We start from the raw sequence: 18,057 nt of genomic DNA on the forward strand, positions 1-18,057 counted from the left end.
TGTCTCACAGACGCTGCAGCTGCTGCTGGTTTTGTGACGACCGGGACTTCCGCGCCGACCGCGCCTGTTTGTCGGCCGCGGTATTAAATTTAGTCCCCGGCTTCATGCGGCCTAGTACCATAACTCCCGCCCCCGGGCCTGCCAGTCAGGGGTAAGGGCGGGACGGTCGACCTGACGTCGGCAGTGAGGGCTGGAGCATACTTTAGGTTTCCCCCCCCCCCCTCACTGATCACTGTGGGGCACCAGATTCCCGCACTTTTCTAGTCGCCGCCCACGGCTCCCTCCTCCCCTGAGAGCTCCGGCAACACATTCTGCCGGTGGAGGATTTCAGGAACGAGCCCTGCAGCTCTGGGAGACCCCAGGCAGGGAATCTGGTGGACACACACCGCTTTGGGCGGTCGGTAAGCCACCCGGTGCTGGTCCCCCTAGGATGCCGAAGTATATATATATATATTTGTATATATTTTCTCTGTTCGGCCGAGTTGTTTTGCTTTTGGCAATATACCCTCAGTGATCACTCTCCTAGGAGACAACAGCATGTCGTCCACAAGGAGCAAGGACGCTAAGGCAAAGGGTTATTTTGCAACCTGTACCTCTTGTGCGGCTATGTTACCTGCAGGTTCCACCTACCCTCACTGTGAGCAATGCTCGGTCCTGCCTGCTTCCCCTGTCCAGGTGGCAGGGACAGAGTTTGCAGTTTTTGCTGAGAAACTCTCTGAGTCGCTTTCACAATCCATGGCTCAGTCTATGGACAAATGGTCTGCTAAGCTACTAGAAGCCTTGCAGTCCAGATCGGTCCTTACACAGGCCCCAGGCACCGTTGGATCATCACCTCCAGGCCCCTCTCGGTCTGCGCCGCAGGTGCTCCCGGGGTGGCCCCTAGGTCTCACGTGGAGGACTCCGGCACGGACCACAGTCCCAGACCGGCTAAGCGGGCTCGCTGGGAATATTCCCCGACTTCCTCACGCTGCTCGGGGTCTCAGCTTGAGGACTCTATGGAGGATGAGGCGGACGTCGCAGCTCAGGGCTCTGATCCTGACGTTGCTCTCAATCTTGATACACCTGAAGGGGACGCCATAGTAAATAACCTTATAGCGTCCATCAACCAGGTGCTAGATCTTTCTCCCCCAACTCCACCTATAGAGGAGTCGGCTTCGCAGCAGGAGAAACACCAGTTTAGGTTTCCCAAACGTACATGGAGTGCGTTTTTCGATCACTCTAACTTCAGAGATGCTGTCCAGAAGCACAGAGCTTTTCCAGACAAGCGCGCGCCTTAATGACACACGTTACCCCTTCCCCTCTGACGTAGTTAAGGGTTGGGCTCAATGTCCCAAGATGGATCCTCCAGTCTCTAGACTGGCGGCTAGATCTGTAGTATCAGTTGCAGATGGCTCATCGCTCAAGGATGCCACTGACAGGCAGATAGAGCTCCTGGTGAAATCCATCTATGAAGCCACAGGCGCGTCTTTTGCCCCGGCCTTTGCAGCCGTGTGGGCACTCCAAGCTATCTCAGCTTGTCTGTCTGAGATTAATGCGGTCACACGTACCTCTGCTCCGCAAGTTGCGTCTTTGACTTCTCAGGCGTCGGCTTTTTCGTCCTACGCCATGAACGCCGTCCTGGACTCTGCTAGCCGTACAGCGGTAGCATCCGCTAATTCGGTGGCAGTCCGCAGGGCCATGTGGCTACGCGAATGGAAGGCAGACTCTGCTTCCAAGAAGTTCTTAACCGGTTTGCCGTTTTCTGGCGACCTATTGTTTGGCGAGCGATTGGATGAAATTATTAAGGAATCCAAGGGAAAGGACTCGTCCTTACCCCAGTCCAAACCGAAGAGACCTCAGCTACGGATGTCTCACGGTTACAGGATAGAGTTCAGCTCTCGTCCTCCGACTCGTTTCTTCAGAACATCTCCGCCCCCATCTCGGGCCGGCGCACTTTTTCAGGCTGTGGGCGTCCTGAAGTCAGAGGGAGTGGTGATTCCCGTTCCCCCTCAGGAACATGGTCACGGTTTCTACTCCAGCTTGTTCGTGGTGCCAAAGAAGGACGGATCATTCCGTCCCGTTCTGGACCTCAAACTGCTCAACAGGCATGTGAGCACCAGAAGGTTTCGGATGGAATCTCTCCGCTCGGTCATCGCTTCGATGTCACAAGGAGACTTCCTAGCATCAATCGACATCAAGGATGCTTATCTCCATGTGCCGATCGCACCCGAGCATCAACGCTTCCTGCGTTTCGCCATCGGGGACGAACACCTTCAGTTCGTGGCACTGCCTTTCGGCCTGGCGACAGCCCCACGGGTCTTCACCAAGGTCATGGCATCCGTTGTGGCGGCCCTACACTCTCAGGGCCACTCGGTGATCCCTTACTTAGACGATCTAGTCAGGGCACCCTCCCGGGTGGCGTGTCAACACAGCCTGACCGTCGCTCTGGAGACTCTGCAGCGGTTCGGGTGGATCATCAATTTCCCAAAGTCCAAGTTGACACCGACCCAATCACTGACTTACCTCGGGATGGAGTTTCCTACTCTCTCAGCGATAGTCAAGCTCCGCTGGACAAACAGCTTTCGCTGCAGACAGGGGCGCAATCTCTTCTTCGGGGCCAGTCACACCCCTTGAGGCGCCTCATGCACTTCCTGGGGAAGATGGTGGCAGCAATGGAGGCAGTCCCCTTCGCGCAGTTTCCTCTGCGCCCACTCCAATGGGACATTCTCCGCAAATGGGACAGGAGGTCGACGTCCCTCGACAGGAACGTCTCTCTTTCCCTTGCAGCCAAAACCTCTCTTCAGTGGTGGCTTCTTCCCACTTCTCTGTCGCAGGGAAAGTCCTTCCTGCCCCCATCCTGGGCTGTGGTCACGACGGACGCGAGTCTGTCAGGGTGGGGAGCGGTTTTTCTCCACCACAGGGCTCAGGGAACCTGGACTCCGACAGAGTCCTCCCTTCAGATCAATGTTCTGGAGATAAGGGCAGTGTATCTAGCCCTAAAGGCGTTCCATCGGTGGCTGGAGGGCAGGCAGATCCGCATACAGTCGGACAACGCCACGGCGGTAGCGTACATCACCCACCAGGGCGGCACGCGCAGCCGTCAAGCCTTCCAGGAAGTCCGGCGGATTCTGCTGTGGGCGGAGGCCACAGCCTCCACCATCTCCGCAGTTCACATCCCGGGCGTAGAAAACTGGGAAGCAGACTTTCTCAGTCGTCAGGGCATGGATGCGGGGGAATGGTCTCTTCACCCAGACGTGTTTTGAGAGATCTGTCGCCGCTGGGGAAAGCCGAAGTCTATCTCATGGCGTCACGGCACAACAACAAAGTCCCGGCATTCATGGCACGGTCTCAAGATCACAGAGCTCTGGCGGCGGACGCATTAGTTCAGGATTGGTCGCAGTTTCGACTGCCTTATGTATTTCCCCCTCTGGCGATGCTGCCCAGAGTGCTGCGCAAAATCAGGTCCGACTGTCGTCGCGCCATTCTCGTCGCTCCAGATTGGCCGAGGCGGTCGTGGTACCCGGATCTGTGGCATCTCACGGTGGGTCAACCGTGGGCGCTCCCAGACCGCCCAGACTTGCTGTCACAAGGGCCGTTTTTCCATCTGAATTCTGTGGCCCTCAACCTGACTGTGTGGCCATTGAGTCCTGGCTCCTAGCGTCCTCAGGGTTATCTCAAGATGTCATTGCCACCATGAGACAGGCCAGGAAACCAACGTCCGCCAAGATCTATCACAGGTCTTGGAGGATCTTCTTATCCTGGTGCTCTGATAATGGTTTTGCTCCCTGGCCTTTCGCCTTACCCACTTTTCTTTCATTCCTTCAATCCGGAATGGACAAGGGTTTGTCTCTCGGCTCTCTCAAGGGACAAGTATCGGCGCTATCCGTATTTTTTCAAGAGCGTCTAGCCTTGCTTCCGCAGGTCCGCAAGCTCCTGCAGGGAGTTTGCCACATAGTCCCACCTTACAAGCGTCCGCTGGAACCCTGGGACCTTAACAAGGTGCTAACGGCTCTTCAGAAACCACCTTTCGAGCCGCTGCGGGATGTCTCTTTATCACGTCTTTCGCAGAAGGTGGCATTTCTAGTGGCAGTTACATCGCTCTGTAGAGTGTCGGAGCTGGCAGCGCTGTCATGCAAAGCCCCCTTCCTGGTTTTTCACCAGGATAAGGTGGTTCTGCGTCCTGTTCCGGAATTTCTTCCTAAGGTGGTATCTCCTTTTCATCTCAATCAGGATATCTCCTTACCTTCATTTTGCCCTAATCCGGTTCACCAATGTGAAAAGGATTTGCACTCATTAGATCTGGTGAGAGCACTCCGGTTCTACGTGGCTCTCACGGCGCCCCTGCGCCGTTCTGATGCGCTCTTTGTCCTTGTCGCTGGCCAGCGTAAGGGTTCGCAGGCTTCCAAGTCAACCTTGGCTCGGTGGATCAAGGAACCGATTCTTGAAGCCTACCGTTCTTCTGGGTTTCCGCTTCCTTTGGGGCTGAAAGCCCATTCTACCAGAGCCGTGGGTGCGTCCTGGGCATTGCGGCACCGGGCTACGGCTCAGCAGGTGTGTCAGGCAGCTACCTGGTCTAGTCTGCACACTTTCACGAAACACTATCAGGTGCATACCTATGCTTCGGCAGACGCCAGTCTAGGTAGGCGAGTCCTTCAGGCGGCGGTTGCCCACCTGTAAGAGGGGGCCGTTTCGGCTCTTTTTATTGAGGTATTCTTTTACCCACCCAGGGACTGCTTTTGGACGTCCCAATTGTCTGGCTCTCCCAATGGAGCGACAAAGAAGAAGGGAATTTTGTTTACTTACCGTAAATTCCTTTTCTTCTAGCTCCTATTGGGAGACCCAGCACCCGCCCCTGTTCCCTTCGGGCTGTTTGTTCTTTTGTGTACACATGTTGTTCATGTTGAATCGTTTCTTTTGGTTCATGGTTTTCAGTTCTCCGAACAGCCTTCGGATTGAAATTACCTTAGACCAATTTATAAGTTTCCTCCTTCCTGCTTTTGCACCAAAACTGAGGAGCCCGTGATGCACGGGAGGGTGTATAGGCAGAGGGGAGGGGTTACACTTTTTAAAGTGTAATACTTTGTGTGGCCTCCGGAGGCAGAAGCTATACACCCAATTGTCTGGGTCTCCCAATAGGAGCTAGAAGAAAAGGAATTTACGGTAAGTAAACAAAATTCCCTTCTCTCTCCCCCAACTCTAGCCCAGGATATTTTTTACTAGACACACAGGGCCCGACCTTCTCAGCCCTCCCCGAGTCCACCTCGTCCTGGCAGTCTAGACAAAGACCGAGAAGTCTCGTCCTTCTCCATCTGGGCCGCCGCCTCAGACCACAAATGGGTGTGATACCTTGTGTCTTCCGGTTACCACATTGAATTCTGGACCCGATCCCCCTGGTCAGTCTTTTCTCTCAAACCCCCCCAAACACTCCAAAACACCACAAGGCCTTCTCCTCAGCAATCCACTCCCTCCAAACGGCGGGGGTGATGGTACCTGTTCCGGACGGCGAGAGGTTCAAGGCTATACCTATCGTGGTCGCCAAAGAAAGACAGGTCAGTTCGTCCCATCCTGGACCTCTAACACGTGAGCAAACATGTGCACGTAAGGAGATTCAGAATGGACTTCCTAGGGTCCATTGTTACCTTTTATGGTCGAAGGAGAATTCCTTGCTTCCCTAGCTATCAGGGACGCGTACCTGCACATACCCATCGCTCCAGCTCACCAAAGTTTCTCCTCTTCGCGGTTCAGGACTTCTTATTTTCATTTGTGGCCCTACCCTCGGCTCTGCCACAGCACCAAGGGTTTTAACTAAGGTCATGGCGGCCGCCATGAGTGCCCTTCACGCTAGGAGAGTGGCTGTTCTGCCTTGCTTGGATGACCTCCTCATCAAGGGCTCAACCAGCGTGCAGATCTCTGTGGGCACCCTATCCCGCTTAGGGCGGCTTCTGACTCCAGTCAAATCATCCCCGGTCGCGTCAAAATCCGTCACCTCCCTGGGCATGTCCCTGGACACTCTTCGGGGCTTGATATTTCTCCCTCAAGTCAAGGCGACCGCTCTACAACAAGCGGTACACTGCCCTCTACGTACTCCTGTCACTTCATACGATTTCAGTATGAGAGTGCTAGGTACGATAGCGGCGGCTATAGAGGCAGTGCTGCTCGCTTAGCCACACCACCGCCCACTGCAGCTTGCGCTTCTAGCTGCCTGGGACAAGAGCCCCTTTTCCTTGGACGAACTTTTCACCTGACACCTTCAGTCAGGTATGCGCTTTACTGGTGGCGTCAGTCCTCTTCCATATCGAGAAGGAGTTTTTCTCCCCCAAGTGGACTGGCTACTCCTGACCACGGACGCCAGCCTCTTAGTCTGGGGAGTAGCGTACTGGCTCCACACTGCTTCGGGACGTTGGACACCCCAGGAGTCTTCCCTTCCCAGAAATCATACTGAAAATCAGCGCGATCTTCTCGCGCTCAGGTCATTCCCCTTTTCTGCTAGCAGGTCGTTTGATTCGGGTCCAATTGGACAATGCAGCAGCTGTGTCCTATGTCAATCAGCAGGGAGTTACCAGCAGCAAGACAGCTTATCTCGAGGTCCTCAGGATCCTCACCTGGACCGAATCGACGGGGGTCTGTGTTTTCAACGTTACACATACCAGGAGTAGAAAACTGGGTGGCGGACCTTCTAAGTCGCCAAGGCCTGGCCGCCGGAGAGTGGTTTCTCCACCCAGAAGTGTTCCCACACATCTGCACTCACTGGAGTACACCAGACGTGGAATTAATGGTGCTCTACAAATAAATAATAATAAATAATAATAATCTAATGGCCTCACGGTTGAGCGCAAAGGTACCCGCGTTCATAGCCAGGTCACGTGACCCACAGTCCATTGGCGCGGATGCTCTCGTCTCCTGAAGTCGTTTTCGTCCAACTTACATGTTTTTCGCCTCTGCCCCTGCTGCCGCGAGTAATCGGGAAGATCAAGGCAGAAGGAGTCCCGGTGATACTAATAGCACCGGACTAGCCCAGGTGCGCCTGCTATGCTGAATTAGTACAATTGCTCATGGCGCCTCGTAAGCATCCCAGACTTGCTGACCCAAGGGCCCATTTCCCATCAGAACTCCAGAGCCCTGAAGCTGACGGCCTGGCCATTGAGACCTGGACTTTAAAAAGAGGGAGATTCTCTCCTGCGGTCATCTCCACCTTGTACAGTGCCCGAAAGCCGGCCTTTATCCCATATTTACCACCATCCGTGGAAAACTTTCCTTTTCCAGTGCAGGGAATCTAATGTCCAACCTATGCCTCTGGCGATCCCCAGAATTCTTGATTTTTTTTTTTTTTTTGCAGTCAGGTTACAAAAGGAGTTGGCCCTCAGCTCCCTTAAGGGGCAGGTTTCATCTCTCTCAATATTCTATCAATACCGCCTAGCTTGCAATCTGCAAGTCAAGACTTTCCTCAAGGGTGTTTCCCATCTTGTTTCCCTGTATAAAAGGTCGCTGGACCCATGGGACCTCAATCTCGTTTTGGACGGTATCCAGAGGTCACCTTTTGAACCTCCTTAAGGAATCTTCTCTTGCTCTTCTCTCCTGGAAGGTAACATTCTTAGTGGTGATTACGTCCATCAGACAAGTTTCGGAACTGGCATCACTCTCTTGCCGCGAACCCTTTCTGATCTTTCATCAGGACAAGGTGGTTCTACGCCCCCTTCCGGATTTTCTTCCGATGGTTATTTCCCCGTTTCATATGAACGAGGACATTGTTCTGACTTCCTTTTTGTCCACACCCAGTCCATAGGGTGGAAAGGTTTCTACATTCGCTAGATCTTGTGAGGGCTCTCAGATATTACGTACCCAGGACAGCCCCTTTAGGAATATAGACTCCTTGTTCGTCATTCCTGAAAGGCCTAAGAAAGGACAGGCAGCTTCATAGGCAACGCTGGCTCGCTGGATTCGCTCTGCGATCCAGGAAGTCTACCGCTTGCAACTTAAGCCCATTCCTAGTGGGCTGCGGACTTATTCCACGCAAGCAGTTGACACCCCTTGGGCCATTAGGCATCAGCCTTTAGTGGAACAGAGGTGTAAGGCTGCGACCTGGTCTTGCCTACATACTGTTTCAAAGCATTACTGAATCCATACCCAGGCTTCGGCTGAGGCGAACCTAGGTAGGAAAATTCTGCAAACGATAGTGGAGTACCTATCTCAGTAGGCGCTCCTGGCTATCTGTGACTGGTTCCTAGTCCTTGGGTTGCATTGTTTATTGTTTACCCACCCATGGACTGCTTTAGGACGTCCCATGGTCCTGTGTCCCCCAATGAGGCGTCAGAGAAAAACGGATTTTTGTGTACTCACCGTAAAATCGTTTTCTCTTAGCCATCATTGGGGGACACAGCACCCACCCTGTTGCCCTGTTGGGCCTTGGTTCTCTCAGTACCTTATTTGGTTATGACTCTTTTTTTTTTCTCATGTTCCTCTGTTGAGAAGTTTTTACTGTTTTTTTTCTCCTACTGCTTGTGTACTAAAACTGAGGTTGCCTGGCCCGGCCAGGGGGTGTATACTGCAGAGGAGGAGCTATGCTTTTGCATCTACTTAGTTTCCTCCTATGGATAGGCAGCATAACACCCATGGTCCTGTGTCCCCCAATGATGGCTAAGAGAAAACGATTTTACGGTGAGTACACAAAAATCTGTTTATCGTATGCTTCTGAGCGAGGGGATTAGTCCTAAGGGCGTTGCTTCCCTTGCTAGTCGGCTCCATTAGCATGTTAGCACGTCCCTGTGGGTGTGCTAAAGTGCTAATGAATGCTCAGCGTCACAGGATGATCTCACTCACTCACTGGGGTCCTGAGTTCAAATCCCACCAAGGACACCATCTGCAAGGAGTTTGGCTATGTGCGCACGTCTGCGTTCTTCCGTGACAAATAATCTGCTGCGTTTTGACACCGCATGTGCGTTCCAAACCGCAGCCAAAAACCTGTGTTTTGAATTGCAGAATGGATGTAGAATTCATGCGTTCTGGATGCTTGCTCTGCCATAGACAGAGTGGGAAAAGCATCCAAAACGCACAAAAGAAGTGACATGTTGCTTTTTAGAACGCAGCGTTTTGGCAAAAATTTCAACACCCAAAACACTGCTCTCTAAAATGCAACGTGCGCATGGATTTTGCAAAATTCTCATTGTCTTTGCTGGGGACGCAGAACACATGCGTTTACGCAGCAGTTTAAAACGCTGCAGAAACGCATGAAAAATGCACAAGTGCACACACAGCCTAAGTATGATCTCCCTGTGTTTGCGTGGGTTTCCTCCAGGTACTCCAGTTTCCTCGTACACTCCAAAGACATACTCCTAGGAAACCTAGATTGTGAGCCCCAATGGGGACAGTGTTGCCATTGTATGTAAAGCGCTGTGGAATTAACAGTGCTATATACAGTCATATGAAAAAGTTTGGGCACCCCTATTAATGTTAACCTTTTTTCTTTATAACAATTTGGGTTTTTGCAACAGCTATTTCAGTTTCATATATCTAATAACTGATGGACTCAGTAATATTTCTGGATTTAAATAAGGCTTATTGTACTAACAGAAAATGCGCAATCCGCATTTAAACAAAATTTGATCGGTGCAAAAGTATGGGCACCTCAACATAAAAGTGACATTAATATTTTGTAGAGCCTCCTTTTGCAAAAATAACAGCCTCTAGTCGCTTCCTGTAGCTTTTAATAAGTTCCTGGATCCTGGATGAAGGTATATTTGACCATTCCAGTTTACAAAACAATTCCAGTTCAGTTACGTTTGATGGTCGCCGAGCATGGACAGCACGCTTCAAATCATCCCACAGATGTTCAATGATATTCAGGTCTGGGGACTGGGATGGCCATTCCAGACCAGAACATTGTAATTGTTCCTCTGCATGAATGCCTGAGTAGATTTGGAGCGGTGTTTTGGATCATTGTCTTGCTGAAATATCCATCCCCTGCGTAACTTCAACTTAGTCACTGATTCTTGCACATTATTGTCAAGAATCTGCTGATACTGAGTTGAATCCATGCGACCCCTCAACTTTAATAGGATTCCCGGTGCCGGCATTGGCCACACAGCCCCAAAGCATGATGGAACCTCCACCAAATTTTACTGTGGGTAGCAAGTGCTTTTCTTGGAATGCCGTGTTTTTTGGGACCGGGTCCACATGTGAGGCTGACAGACTCCCTTTCTGGGTGCTATACATACCACAGGTAGGTCCTTCAGGTGCCATTTTACCCACCACTATATGACTTCTTTTTTTTTTTTTTTCCTCTGTGATTATTCTGGTGGTGTTACATACTGGTGTATTCAGGCCCTGATCTGGACCTTATCCTGTTGGTTTCTGTTTAATGTATGGACATTCCATCACTCCACTAGCCCAGGGGGTATAATATTGATATCTTTTGGTTACTTATATGCCCCCCCTGGATATAGTAATACTACTTTCTTACCAGTTTTAGATAAGGGGTAGTCTGTCTCCCTCCCTGGGACCTTTTTCTTTCTCTGTCTCATCTAATTGGATTTTAACTATGTATGTCTAACTACTAACTGTCATCACATGTGATTTTTGATATTTGCACTTTTTGTAATAATAAAAACTGTATACTTTTTCACAACTGTGGTACAGTAGTTTTACTTAAAAAAACCATGATAAATACCCCTTCTTGTTCACAAGTTTTTGTAAATTTGACTGTGGGTAGCAAGTGCTTTTCTTGGAATGCCGTGTTTTTTTGCCTCCATGCATAACGCCTTTTTGTATGACCAAACAACTCAATCTTTGTTTCATCAGTCCACCGGACCTTCTTCCAAAATCTAACTGGCTTGTCCAAATGTGCTTTTGCATACCTCAGGCGACTCTGTTTGTGGCGTGCTTGCCGAAACGGCTTCTTTCGCATCACTCCCCCATACAGCTTCTCCTTGTGCAACGTGCGCTGTATTGTTGACCGTTGCACATTGACACCATCTGCAGCAAGATGATGCTGCAGGTCTTTGGAGGTGGTCTGTGGATTGTCCTTGACTGTTCTCAGCATTCTTCTTCTCTGCCTTTCTGATATTTTTCTTGGCCTGCCACTTCTGGGCTTAACAAGAACTGTACCTGTGTTCTTCCATTTCCTTACTATGTTCCTCACAGTGGAAACTGACAGTTTAAATCTCTGAGACAACTTTTTGTATCCTTCCCCTGAACAACTATGTTGAATAATCTTTGTTTTCAGATCATTTGAGAGTTGTTTTGAGGAGCCCATGATGCCACTCTTCATAGGAGATTCAAATAGGAGAACAACTTGCAAGTGGCCACCTTAAATACCTTTTCTCATGATTGGATACACCTGCCTATGAAGTTCAAAGCTCAATGAGGTTACAAAACCAATTTAGTGCTTTAGTAAGACAGTAAAAAGTAGTTAGGAGTGTTCAAATCAAGAAATTGATAAGGGTGCCCATACTTATGCACCGGTCAAATTTTGTTTAAATGCGGATTGCACATTTTCTGTTAGTACAATAAACCTCATTTCAATCCAGAAATGTTACTCAGTCCATCAGTTATTAGATATATGAAACTGAAATAGCTGCTGCAAAAACCCAAATTGTTATAAAGAAAAAAGGTTAACATTAATAGGGGTGCCCAAACTTTTTCATATGAGTGTAAATGAATAAATATTATTATATATTATTATTATTATTATTTTGAGAGGAACAGCACAGCCCCTTCATCTGTTTAGTGGCTGCAGAGAGATACTGCAGATTCCTCCTATTCATTCTAGCAAACTCTCGTAAAGGAGGAACAGAGGTCTTAATTAAAAAGAAGGCAACGTGAGATCTGATCCGCGGCACTGACTCATAGGCCGCATGCATCCGGCTCTGACTGTATGATTTAAGCCTGGTATGTTTGACAGGCGTTTCACAGAAAAACATACTTTCTTTTTCGCTCCTAATTGGGAGACCCAGACAGTGGGTGTATAGCTACTGCCTCTGGAGGCCGCACAAAGAACTACACTTAAAAGTGTAAGGCCCCTCCCCTTCTGGCTATACACCCTCCCGTAGGAGTACAGATTCCTCAGTTTTAGCTTTGTGCGCAAGGAGGTCAGACACGCACGCATAGCTCCATTGTTTTTAGTCAGCAGCAGCTGCTGACTATGTCGGATGGAAGAAAAGAGGGTCTATACAGACTCCCAGCATGCTCCCTTCTCACCCCACTTATGTCGGAGGTGTTTGTAAGGTTGAGGTACCCATTGCGGGTACGGCGGCAGGAGCCCACATGCTGATTCCTTCCCCATCCCTTTTTACAGGGCTCTGGGTGAAGTGGGATTTACCGGTCTCCAGGCACAGAGACCGTGCTCCATCTACAGCCCCTGGAGAAGATGCTGGATGGAGCGGAGTACATCAGGGACATGGCCCTGCTTCCTCAAGGTACTCTGTGTCCCCGTGTATCTGGCGCTCACACCGCAGCATGCTGGGTGTTGTAGTGCGCCGGGGGACATCAGCGCTGCGGCGCCTGTGCCATGGCCTCATTCAGCTTTGCTGAAGCAGGCACATTTATGGGAATAGGCTGCGCCGGCCGCTGGGACTGCGGCGCGGCTGGCACTTGTAGTGCGCCGGGGACTTCAGCGCGGCCTGCGCTTTTACGGCGGCCGCGCTGATAACTACAGTCCCCGGCTTTTGCGGCCTACTTTCCTTTCGTTCCCGCCCCCAGACCTGCCAGTCAGGAGAGGGGCGGGACGCTGCCCACGTCTAGAACTCGGTCGCGCCGGCCGCTCGAACAGCGGCGCGGCTGGCACTTGCGGTGCGCCGGGGACTTCAGCGCGGCCCGCGCTTTTACGGCGGCCGCGCTGATAACTCGAGTCCCCGGCTTTTGCGGCCTGCTTTCGTTCGTTCCCGCCCACAGACCTGCCAGTCAGGAGACGGGCGGGACGCTGGCCAGTGCATCAGCGCTGAGGGCTGGAGTCGTTTTTACATACTCCAGCCCTCACAGTCAGCACAGAGGGGACACTGTTCCCGCACTTTTGTTTGGGAACTCCCACGGACCGCCCCTCTCCACAGAAGCCGGCAGCCATTCTTGCTGACACGCTGAGCTGCAGAGGGGAGCCGGGGAGACCCAGACAAGGCATTCTGCAGCCTCTTACCCGCTGTTCAGCGGGCGGTAAGCAGCCCTCAGGGCTCACCCCCTCTTGTGCTCGTAGTATTCTTAGTATTTTGTTGCTACAAATACTTTGTACTGCATAGCGCTGGTCGCCCTTTGGCTATAGACTCTCTCACATGCAGAGAGCCAGCAGCATGTCGCCCGTAAAACGCAAGGGTGCCAAGGCACAGACATTGTATGCTTCCTGCACCGCATGTGGGACTTTTCTACCGGCAGGCTCCACGGACCCCCATTGTGTGCAGTGCTCGGCCCCTGCGGCGCTTGCACAGTCGGGACCTCTGCTGGACGTGTCCCAGGGTGTACCACCTGTGAATGCTGTCCAGGTGACAGGAACTGAGTTTGCAGCTTTTGCTGACAGAATGTCTCTCACTATGTCACAAATTCTTGACACATTGCGAGCTAGGCCTGTACTTCAGACCACGGACACTGTGCATGTATTGCCCCCTGGTCCCCCTCAGCTCCAAGCTCCGGGACGGGCATCTACACCTCAGGGTGAAGACTCTGACTCGGACGATGGCCCCGGGCAGCCTAAGCGGGCTCGTTATGACGGGCCCTCACATTCATCTCAATGGTCTGGATCCCAGCGGGATGAATCTATGGGTGATGAGGCGGACTTAACTGATCAGGATTCTGATCCTGGGACCGCTCTCAATCTAGATACACCGGATGGTGACGCAATAGTTAATGATCTTATATTTAACATCAATAAGATGTTGAATATTTCCCCACCAGCTCCTCCTGTAGAGGAGTCAGCTTCGCAGCACGAGAGAATCCATTTCAGATACCCTAAGCGTACATTAAGCACTTTTCTGGACCACGCTGACTTCAGAGACGCAATCCAGAACCCCCACGCTTATCCTGAAAGGCGTTTTCCTAAACGACTTAAAGATACACGCTACCCTTTTCCCTCTGAAGTGGTCAAGGGTTGGACCCAGTGTCCAAAAGTGGATCCTCCAATTTCCAGGCTTGCAGCCAGATCCTTGGTTGCGGTTGAAGATGGAGCGGCACTTAAAGATGCCACTGACAGGCAGATGGAGCTCTGGCTGAAATCCATCTATGAAGCGATTGGAGCGTCATTAGCGCCTTCTTTTGCGGCCGTATGGGCACTCCAAGCTATCACGGCCGGGCTTGCGCGAGTCGACTCAGTCACACGTGCATTTGCCCCGCAGGTAGCACCATTGACCTCGCAAATGGCGGCATTCGCGTCGTACGCGATTAATGCTGTTCTTGACGCTACAAGCCGCACGGCAGTGGCGTCAGCCAACTCAGTTGTTTTGCGTAGGGCTCTGTGGTTGAGACATTGGAAAGCAGATTCTCATTCCAAGAAGTGCTTAACCAATTTGCCTTTTTCTCGTGACCGATTGTTTGGAGAGCGTTTGGATGAAATCATCAAACACTCCAAGGGTAAGGACTCTTCCTTACCGCAACACAGACAAAACAAGCCCCAACAGAGGAGGGGTCAGTCTGGTTATCGGTCCTTTCGAGGACAGGGCAGGTCCCAATTCACCTCGTCAAAGAAGACTCAAAAGGACCAGAGACGTTCAAATTCTTGGAGGTCTCAGTCACGCCCAAAAAGACCAGCCGGAGGAACCGTTGCCAAAACGACGTCCTCCTGACTTGCGGTCTCCGATGCCCACGCCCGCGGTCGGTGGGAGGCTGTCCCACTTTGGCGACATTTGGCTAGCAAATGTCAAAGACCGTTGGGTGAGAGATATTCTATCTCACGGGTACAGGATAGAGTTCGGTTCTCGTCCGCCAACTCGTTTCTTCAGAACTTCTCCACCACCAGACCGAGCCGATGCTCTGTTGCAGGCGGTGGCCGCTCTAAAGGCGGAAGGAGTGGTGACCTCCGTCCCTCTTCAGGAACAGGGTCACGGTTTTTACTCCAATCTGTTTGTGGTCCCAAAAAAGGACGGATCGTATCGTCCCGTCCTGGATCTGAAGTTGCTCAACAGACACGTAAAAGTCAGGAGATTCCGGATGGAATCCCTACGCTCCGTCATAGCCTCAATGTCTCAGGGAGATTTTCTAGCATCAATAGACATCAAAGATGCGTATCTCCACGTGCCGATTGCACCAGAGCATCAGCGTTTCCTACGTTTCGTCATACACGACGAGCACCTACAGTTCGTAGCGTTACCCTTCGGTCTGGCAACAGCCCCCCGGGTCTTCACCAAAGTCATGGCAGCAGTAGTAGCTGTTCTGCACTCGCAGGGTCACTCGGTCATCCCGTACCTAGACGACCTGCTTATAAAGGCATCCTCTCAAGAAGCATGCCAACACAGTCTGAAGGTGGCGCTAGACACTCTCCAGACTTTCGGGTGGATTATCAACTTTCCAAAGTCTCATCTAACCCCGACCCAATCTCTGACTTATCTTGGCATGGAGTTTCATACTCTATCAGCGATAGTGAGGCTTCCACTGGACAAGCAGTGCTCGCTACGGACTGGAGTGCAATCTCTCCTTCAGAGCCAGTCGCACTCGCTGAGGCGCCTCATGCATTTCCTAGGAAAGATGGTAGCAGCAATGGAGGCAGTCCCGTTCGCGCAGTTTCATCTGCGCCCTCTCCAATGGGACATTCTGCGCCAATGGGATGGGAAATCGACGTCCCTCGACAGGACTGTCTCCCTCTCTCAGACTGCCAAGGACTCTCTACGTTGGTGGCTTCTCCCCAACTCATTGTCACAGGGAAAGTCGTTCCTTCCCCCGTCCTGGGCAGTGGTCACGACAGATGCGAGCCTATCAGGGTGGGGAGCAGTGTTTCTCCACCACAGGGCTCAGGGGACGTGGACTCAGGAAGAGTCCACCTTGCAGATCAATGTTCTGGAAATCAGAGCAATCTATCTTGCCCTGCGAGCCTTCCAACAATGGCTGGAAGGCAAGCAGATTCGGATTCAGTCGGACAACTCCACGGCGGTGGCGTACATCAACCACCAAGGGGGAACACGCAGTCGCCAAGCTTTTCAAGAAGTCCAGCGGATTTTGACGTGGGTGGAAAGCAGAGCGTCCACCATATCTGCAGTTCACATCCCAGGCGTGGAAAACTGGGAAGCAGACTTTCTCAGTCGCCAGGGCATGGACGCAGGAGAATGGTCCCTTCACCCGGACGTGTTTCAACAGATCTGTTGCCGCTGGGGGTCGCCGGACGTCGATCTGATGGCGTCACGGCACAACAACAAGGTCCCAGTTTTCATGGCACGGTCTCACGATCACCGAGCGCTGGCGGCAGACGCCTTGGTTCAGGATTGGTCGCAATTCCGACTCCCCTATGTGTTCCCACCTCTAGCATTGTTACCCAGAGTTCTCCGGAAAATCAAGTCCGACTGCCAGCGAGCCATACTCGTCGCTCCAAATTGGCCAAGAAGGTCGTGGTACCCGGATCTGTGGCATCTCACGGTAGGCCAACCGTGGGCACTACCAGACCGTCCAGATCTGCTGTCTCAAGGGTCGTTTTTCCATCTGAATTCTGCGGCCCTGAACCTGACTGTGTGGCCATTGAGTCCTGGATCCTAGCGGCCTCAGGTTTATCTCAGGGAGTTGTTGCCACAATGAGACAGGCTAGAAAACCATCCTCAGCTAAGATCTATCACAGGACGTGGAAGATATTCTTAGCGTGGTGCTTGGCTCAAGGGTTTTCTCCCTGGCCATTTGCATTGCCAATTTTTCTTTCCTTCCTGCAGTCTGGGTTGGAAAAAGGTTTGTCCCTTAGCTCGCTTAAGGGTCAAGTCTCCGCGTTATCCGTATTCTTTCAGAAGCGCTTGGCACAGCTTTCTAAAGTACGCACGTTTCTCCAAGGAGTTTGTCATATCGTTCCTCCTTACAGACGGCCATTGGAACCCTGGGATCTGAACAAGGTTCTCCTTGCTCTTCAAAAGCCGCCTTTCGAGCCTTTGAAAGAGGTTCCCCTTTCTCGGCTTTCACAAAAGGTAGTTTTTCTTGTAGCGGTCACGTCTCTTCGAAGAGTGTCCGAGCTGGCGGCGTTATCTTGCAAATCTCCCTTCCTGGTATTTCACCAAGACAAGGTAGTACTGCGTCCAATTCCAGAGTTTTCTCCCAAGGTGGTTTCTTCCTTTCATCTCAATCAGGATATCACTTTGCCATCTTTGTGTCCGCATCCAGTTCACCAATTTGAAAAGGGTTTACATCTGTTGGACCTGGTGAGAGCACTCAGGATTTACATTTCTCGCACGGCGCCTCTACGCCGTTCAGATGCGCTCTTTGTCCTAGTCGCTGGTCAGCATAAGGGATCGCAAGCTTCCAAATCCACCCTGGCGCGGTGGATCAAGGAACCAATTCTTCACACATACCGTTCTGCTGGGCTTCAGATTCCATCTGGACTGAAGGCCCATTCTACCAGAGCCGTTGGTGCGTCCTGGGCGTTGAGGCATCAGGCTACGGCTCAGCAAGTGTGCCAGGCGGCTACCTGGTCGAGTCTGCACACGTTTACCAAACACTATCAAGTGCATACCTACGCTTCGGCAGACGCCAGCCTAGGTAGACAGGTCCTTCAGGCGGCGGTGGCCCACCTGTAGGAAGAGGCTGTATGACAGCCCGTTCATGTGGTATCTTTTTACCCACCCAGGGACTGCTTTTGGACGTCCCACTGTCTGGGTCTCCCAATTAGGAGCGAAAAAGAAGAAGGGAATTTTGTTTACTTACCGTAAATTCCTTTTCTTCTAGCTCCAATTGGGAGACCCAGCACCCGCCCTATCTGTTTTTAGGGTTTCGTTTTTTCGGGTGCACATGTTGTTCACGTTGTTTCTTAAGTTCTCCGATCTAGTTATCGGAGTGAATTTGTTTTGAAACTGTTATTGGCTTTCCTCCTTCTTGCTTTGGTACTAAAACTGAGGAATCTGTACTCCTACGGGAGGGTGTATAGCCAGAAGGGGAGGGGCCTTACACTTTTAAGTGTAGTTCTTTGTGCGGCCTCCAGAGGCA

General features: G+C 51.5%; 1 protein-coding gene across 1 annotated transcript in view; it reads left to right on the forward strand.

Moving 5' to 3' along the window:
- LOC142243350 (intraflagellar transport protein 70A) overlaps positions 1–18,057 on the forward strand; it is a 144,879-nt gene that overhangs the window by 50,612 nt on the left and 76,210 nt on the right. The gene's annotated exons all lie outside the window — the stretch shown is intronic.

The sequence above is a fragment of the Anomaloglossus baeobatrachus genome, chromosome 6 (genome assembly GCF_048569485.1).
Source record: "Anomaloglossus baeobatrachus isolate aAnoBae1 chromosome 6, aAnoBae1.hap1, whole genome shotgun sequence".
NCBI classification, from domain to species: Eukaryota; Metazoa; Chordata; class Amphibia; order Anura; family Aromobatidae; genus Anomaloglossus; species Anomaloglossus baeobatrachus.